Source organism: Hyla sarda, chromosome 1 (genome assembly GCF_029499605.1).
Source record: "Hyla sarda isolate aHylSar1 chromosome 1, aHylSar1.hap1, whole genome shotgun sequence".
NCBI classification, from domain to species: Eukaryota; Metazoa; Chordata; class Amphibia; order Anura; family Hylidae; genus Hyla; species Hyla sarda.
In genome coordinates this window covers 386,383,717-386,391,835 of record NC_079189.1, presented here as the reverse complement: position 1 = coordinate 386,391,835, position 8,119 = coordinate 386,383,717, and positions in this window count along the sequence as shown.

Genomic DNA, 8,119 nt, shown 5'->3' with positions numbered 1-8,119 from the left:
GAAATTTTGTGAAAAATTGGAAAATTGATGCTGAACTTTGAAGCCCTCTGGTGTCTTCCAAAAGTAAAAACTCGTCAATTTTATGATGCAAACATAAAGTAGACATATTGTATATGTGAATAAAATAAAATAATATTTGGAATATCCATTTTTATTACAAGCAGAGAGCTTCAAAGTTAGAAAAATGCAAAATTTTCAAATTTTTCTTCAAATTTTGGGATTTTTCACCAAGAAAGGATGCAAGTTACCAAAAATTTTTACCACTAAGTTAAAGTAGAATATGTCACGAAAAAACAATCTCGGAATCAGAATGATAACTTAAAGCATTCCAGAGTTATTAATGTTTAAAGTGACAGTGGTCAGATGTGCAAAAAATGGCCGGGTCCTAAGGTGTAAAATGGCTGGGTCCTTAAGGGGTTAAAAAAATAGGAGAGCAGTTTTGACAAAAATTATTTTAGTATGCTGTGTATGTCAATGCCAAATAAACAAGTAAATCCTTTACTAAATCAAGTATTTTTCTTTCATTCAAAGAACAAATGACCAGAATGAATCTTAGTTCGGACGTATTATGTGAAGATCCAGCTAACTGGAAAAGACAGTTATGTTTGGGAGAATTGAAACCAGCAACAAGATGGATGAATGCTATCACAGAGGCCATTAACACCCCATGAGGGAGTCTAAAGACTCAAAACCAAGAGCTACTAGAGCTACAGTCACCAGTGGCCTCCAGAGTAAAAACTCATTTAGCCTCAATGAATTCAATGAAAATTAAACTGTTTTCAAAGTGACACATTTTATATACTTTTGTATATCGTAATTGGAAAACTGTAAAATTTAACATCATACAATAGTTTGTAAGGTTGACAATAACAAGATATTTTCACAAAAATAGTTTACAATGTATCTAAGGCCTGGAAGTTTTTTTTTTTTTTTCCCTCTCTCTCTCTCTTTTGACGTATAGAGGACAGGAAGACGCAGGTAAATGATGACCCGTTTAATTTATTCAGACTGTGCTAATGTTTAACTACAGGTGTCAGCACAGTAAGAGAGCATACCAGACTACTATTTCACTTATATTGCCAGATATAGCAAAAAATAGTGTCGTTTCTTGACAGCGAGGGAAATCCATGTAGTGCTAAATACTTTTGTGTCAAAATATTTCAAAGCATTTTAGGAGTGATATCTTCACTGTCTAACAAAAAATATATATATATGCAAGCTTTTGAAGTACAAAGACTTCTTCCTCAGAATTTAGGATTACAGATTTAGGATATGTTTACTTAAAGCGTACCTGTCCCACAAAAAAAAAAAAAATTATGCTCAGTACCTAATCCTGACCATGTACATAAATGTACATTTTTATGCCTTTATCACCAATCTATATATATAAAACTCAACGTGTATGTATGTATGTATGCTCCACAAAAACTTCCAAACGGCTAAAGATAGTAACATGAAACTTGGCACACATGTTACTTATATGTCAACTACAAACATAGGATAGGTGATTTAACCCTTACTTACCCCCATTTGCCAGGGGCGGGGTTTATGTTTAAAGTCCTATACAAGTCTATGGGAAATATATGTTACTGCATAACTTCCAAACGGCTGGAGATATTTCGATAATACTTGGTCACATGTTACTTATATATACACTTAAAATATAGGATAGCTAATTTAACCCTTAACTACCCCCATTTGTGAGGGTTGGGGTTTTTGTTTAAAGTCCCATGCAAATCAATGGGAAATGTATGTTCTCACATAACTTCTGTACAGCTGGAGATATTTCAATACCTGGTACACATATTACATATTATCACATATTATATGAGGACAGGATGGGAGGTCGAGATAGGAGGTCAAGATAGGAGGACAAGATGGTCAGGATAGGAGGTCGAGTTAGGAGGTCGGGATATGAGGACCGGATATGAGGTGGAGATAGGAGGATGGGATAGAAGGATGGGATAAGAGGTCGAGATAGGAGGTCGGGATAGGAGGTCGGGATAGGAGGTCAAGATAGGAGGACGGGATAGGAGGACGAGATAGGAGGTTGAGATAGGAGGTCGGGATAAGAGGTGGAGATAGGAGGACGGGATAGGAGGTCAAGATAGGAGGTCGGGATAGGAGGTCGAGATAGGAGGTCGAGATAGGAGGTCGAGATAGGAGGTTGGGATAGGAGGTCGAGATAGGAGGATGGGATAGGAGGTCGAGATAGGAGGTCAAGATAGGAGGATGGGATAGGAGGAGGGGATAGGAGGACAGGATAGGAGGTTGGGATAGGAGGTCGGTATATGAGGTCGGGATAGGAGGTCGGGATAGGAGGATGGGATAGGAGGACAGGATAGGAGGTCGAGATAGGAGGTTGGGATAGATGGATTGGATATGAGGACGGGATAGGAGGACGGGATAGGAGGTCGGAGTATGAGGACGGGATATGAGGATGGGATATGAGGACTGGATATGAGGTTGAGATATGATGACGGGATAGGTGGTCGGGATATGAGGACGGGATATGGGGTTGGTATATGACAACAATATATGAGGATGGGATATGAAGTCAAAAGCTTCCTCCTTTGTTTATTTTCCTCCCCAACAAGGATTAGGAAGGTACTCAGCTAGTATTTATTATAAAAATACCTCTTTTCATTAGCTCACGGTGTTAGAAATCCTCTCATGGGAAGGGGACTCATGGACAAGCCTGATGCTGTTGCAGAACTGGTTAGTGTCCCAGTAGGTATGGAGACCCCTAGTGGTGGGATTTTCCAGAGCTGTTTTCTTTATTAAATATTCAAACCTATTACAAAAAGTCTTTAATTTTCATCAGTAACAACATATAAAAAATGTTGAGTGTATCCGGTGGGAGTGTATTTTTTTAACTATGCTTATTGTGTAGTATATAAAAAAATAAACCGTTACTCACCTCCGGGGCTCCTGTGGTACCTCCAGTGTCGTCCTGCTTCTGTTCCTGGTGTGATCTTCTCCCTGCTTCTGTGGGTCGACATATCATGCTGCAGCTCAGCTTATTGCTGGTTACAAAGATGTCCCGCCTTGTCCAGGGATTGGTTGAGCCGTAATGTGATGTATATGGCCTGGCCCCGGTGTTCTTCCTGGTGCTCAGGCCCAATATGTCATACTTGCGCACAGCCTATCACTGGCTGAGGAAGGACATCGCTACAACCGACAATAGCTGAGCTGCAGCATGACATGTCAACCCCCAGAATCAGTAAGAGGATCACATTGGGGATAGATGAAGAAAAATGTATCCCCTATCCTAAGTGTCCGATCGCGGGGGATCCGTTTGCTTGGACTCCCTGTGATCTCCTGCCCAATGCCCCGGCTCTCTTCATGAAAAGAGTGGTGTAGACCACAGCAAAAAGCTGTTGATGACATGCCCCCTCCATGCAGCTCTATGGCAGAACTGGAGATACCTGAGTGCAGTGCTCCAGCTCTCCCTAAAGGTGCATTCACACCATGTTTCCAAGATTTGGCTGGGAAATTTAAAAACTGGGCACTTCTGTATCCTAGCCGGGCTGCGCTGAATCTCATTCATTTAAAGTCGCCGACTGGAGTCAGCTAGTGACTCTGGTTGGCTCATTTTGCCCTGTATCTGGTTTTGTCACTGCTTTGTGCGGTGGTCGACATGCCCCATTCAGTAGGAGACCTGGGGCACCGCTGGGAGATCACGGAGGGTCCCAGCAGTCGGACCCCCTGCGATCTGATACTTATCCTTTATTTAGAATAGGGGATACATTTCTCAATCCCAGAAGACTCCATTAAAGAAGCACTCTAGGTTTTGTTTTTTTGCACTCATGCACTCTGACCAACACTAGCCATATAGCACTATTTGTTTTACTGGAGTTTATATGTTCATTACTCAAATTTTGTCATGTAGTCACCAGTATGATACACAGAAGATTGCCGTGCTTAAAATGATCAGTAGATAAAAAAAAAAAATGCCCCAGACTTACTCTTTACTTGGTGCTGATTTTGTCTGTTTTTATCCTTTTATAGCTCCTAGTTCACTCGTTTATGTTACTTAAAAAAAAAAATAAATAACTTTTAAAAATGAAATGAGAAATCTTATTGGCAACTGGTCAACTTTTCCTCTGCACAGGTTTTAATATCTTTCCCACTATAATGTTATTATCTACATACGGTAATATAAAAAGATTTTGCAACTGACAGTGCACATTCAATGTGTCAAGAGCAAGTCAAGTCCTGGGTGAGTTGACTTCCACTGAACTACAGAATTAAACTATCACTGTTCTTTAAACTGTAGTTATCACTATGGGATCAGGACATATCTATATATATCAAACTCAATGGGGGAGAATTATCAAAGCTGTCTATGTTCTGCATCAATATAGACCAAACTACAGAGGGTTAGGCCGGTCTATTGTGCGCTTAATTTATCAAAAGGCGCACGGCTCTTGATAAATTCTGTGCATGGACTTCAGGATCTATGCTTTAGATTTTGTATTAAACCTGCTCCAGCTTGGTCTGACATTTCAGCGTACTTTCGGCTAGTGCGACTTTTCGTAGAAAATACATTTTGTTTGTCTAAAATAGACTACAATGGGTCATGTTCTAAAAATCCTCTATAGCAAAAGTTGCAAAAAAGTCACGCATGTTTAGACTGAGACTTTCTTTGCAACATATTTAGATGGGAAAAAACTGCCTAAATCTATATATATAAAACTCAACGTGTGTGTGTGTGTATGTGTGTGTGTGTGTGTGTGTGTGTGTGTATGTTCCACAATCACGTCCAAACGGCTAAAGATATTAACATGAAACTTGACACACATGTTTGTTACATGTCAACAACAAACATAGGATAGGTGATTTAACCCTTACTCCCCACTATTTGCCAGTGTCGGGGTATTTATTTAAAGTCCCATACAAGTCAATGGGAAATATATGTTACTGCATAACTTCCAAACGGCTGGAGATATTTCGATAATGCTTGGTCACATGTTACTTATACGTCCACTTAAAATATAGGATAGTTAATTTAACCTTTAACTACCCCCATTTGTGAGGGTTGGGGTTTTTGTTTAAAGTTCCATGCAAATCTTTGGGAAATGTATGTTCCCACATAATTTCTGTACGGCTGGAGATATTTCAATAACTGTTACACATATTACGGGTCGGGATAGGAGGTTGGGATGGGAGGTCGGGATAGGAGGTCGGAATAGGAGACCGAGATTGGAGGTCGGGATAGGAGGATGGCATAGGAGGACGGGATATGAGGACGGGATATGAGGTCGGGATAGAAGGTTGGGATAGGAGGTCGGGATAGGAGGTCAAGATAGGAGGATGGGATAGGAGGATGGGATAGGAGGACTGGATAGGAGGATGGGATAGGAGGACGGGATAGGAGTTCAAGATAGGAGGACGGGATAGGAGGTCGGGATAGGAGGTCGCGATATGCGGACGGGGTATGAGGTCGGGATATGAGGACGGGATATGAGGACAGGATATGAGGACGGGTTATGGGGTCAGGATATGGGGACAGGATATGGGAATGGGATATGGGGTTGGGATATAGGGATGGGATATGGGGACTAGATATGAGGATGGAATATGAGGACGGGATATAAGGAGGGGATTTGGGGTCAGGATATGAGGAAGGTATATGGGATCAGGATTTAGGGAGGGGATATGAGGACAAAAGCTTCTTCCTTTGTTGCTTTTCCTCCCCCACAAGGATAAGGTAGGAAAAACCGGGCAGCGCCAGGTACTCAGCTAGTAGTAGATATAGTAAATCTTCTGAGGTGGTGTTCACACATTGTATTTCTATTTTTGCCATGATTCTCTCCAAAAATTGCTTTTCTACAGCAAATGACGGTAAAAAAAAAAGTGTCATTTGTACTGCGACTTTGGAAAATCACAGCAGAAAGCCATAATGTTGTGAAAAACTGGTGATAAATGCTGTAAGCATTTAACATGCCAACATAACCTGTAGACTTTAAATCTTCATAAATATCTCGGCTGTGATTATGGGTAAAACCACTTTTGTCTTATTTCAATATTTCTCATAAACAATGCAATTTGAATAAGAAAACCCTTTAAGGGTCTATTCACATGTACAGTATCCTGACATATTTGATGCACAGGATTTTATGAACAGGATTTGAAGCTGTGTTAAGTGATTCAGTTTACATTGAAATCTGCAGCATCAAATCCTGCACATTATTTATGCACAGTATCCTGTATGTGTGAATACACCCTAAAACTGCATGTAGTGTGAACTGCTACCAACCCACAAATCACTACATTATTTTTGGTGCTGTTTAAGTGCAGACCTGTCCCCTTACTACGCATGCAAAGGAGAGCACAATCTGATGATACACCTGCTTTAAACTTCAGACAACTGATTGACATAAAAACCTGACTTATGGACACAGTTACCAACCTTCAGATAAGGTTTATACTTCAGCTATAGAAATAGGAAAACTGAGTGGACAAGTTTTTCTGAATGACACAATTTTAGTGTTTCATAGATACATAGCAGAATAACATAACTGAGTTATCAGAAAAACTACTGGAAATCCTCTGCTACAGAGCATAAAGAATAGATGAAGGCTGGACAGTTGAATATGTTTAGAATCAGCAATCAGAACTACCTGGCATCACAAGGTTGGCATCCTCGAAAACACAAGTTATAATCCCCCGAATGAAAACAAGATAACGGGACACAATTTATTTCTGTATTCCAAAAGAATAGAAGAAACATGTATAGTAGAGTTGAAAATGATTTACATTACACAATAAAGATGGTAATAGAAAACCAGTAATCTATACTATAGGCCTAAATATCTCTTTATTCTGAAAATCTCAACATCTTATTCTAGTAGCAGAGCTGAATGTTGAAAGCAATGTCATAGAGGGCAATACCACAGGTACAATTCTCATGGAGCTAATATATATACCCTACCCAGGGGTGTAGCCAAAGATGATCCTGAGTTAGAGGGGGAACTCCGGTACATAACATCTTATCCCCTATCTACAGGATAGGTGATTAGTGTCGGCCCGGTGCCCCAGTGTTCTGAACATTCAGAACACCAACTCTTTTCTTGCTCGGAGCGGCCATGTTCAACATGTCACTTATATGCATCTCTGTGGGAAATCTTTGTGTGGGAGTCAGCAGGTTCCCTTGTGCAGTTGTCAACAGTCTCCTTGCACAAGGAGAACTGGAGTGTAGGGCAGGAGATCGCAGGGAGATACCAGTGGTCGGAGCCCCAGCACATGGCTGGTAAGGGTTTCTGTTACAGATATCTGGAGATTGGATGTTGATACAGGGATTTATTCTGATTACCTCATTTGGAGTCAGGAAGGAATTTTCCCCCTCATATGGAACGATTGGCTCCTGCCTCATAAAGGTTGTTTGCCATCTTCTAATTCAACACAGTTGCGTTTTAGGTTAAACTTAATGAACTCATCTTTTTTTTACACTTTTAACTAAGTAACAGAGAATTTAAGTCCAGGGTTATACCTATTTACTTGACAGATATGTTCACACCACGTAATTTCTTCAGGAACTGTCCGGCAGTTGAAACATTACAGCAATGAGGAAGAAGCAGAGCGCAGCGGCAGGGAACAGGGCAGGTGTATATAGCTGCTTTTTTATATTCACTGCAGCTGGAGACATTGGCTAAAGATGCCTCCCAGCGTGGGGTTTAAAAAAAAAACCTTTAAGGCAGCTTAGGTCTCTTCTTCAGGCATTGTGTTATTTTTATTTCTGGGTTACAAATTTGACATTACATACTTGACATAAGGTTTGGTTTTTTTGCTGACTGCTTTTTTGTGGTCAGGGTTAACTTTCACAACCCATCCAATTTCATTATTTTTAGTTGTAATTTAGCAGCACAACATTAAAGCAGACCTTCAGACCAGGAAGACAGCACAAGACTAGATAGAGTTTTTCATTGGAATTCCAGTGAATTCCAGTGAATTCCTCCATCCCATCTTGCATCCTTCCCCCAACCTTTTCATTCAGAGTGGACACAGAGACAGCAAATACGAGATAGGCTAGCTAATCCCAGGCTCTTGCAGAATGCTCACTGGGCCTCATTTACATATTAACAGAAAGGCTTATACCTCTGTTGGGAAGGCCCAT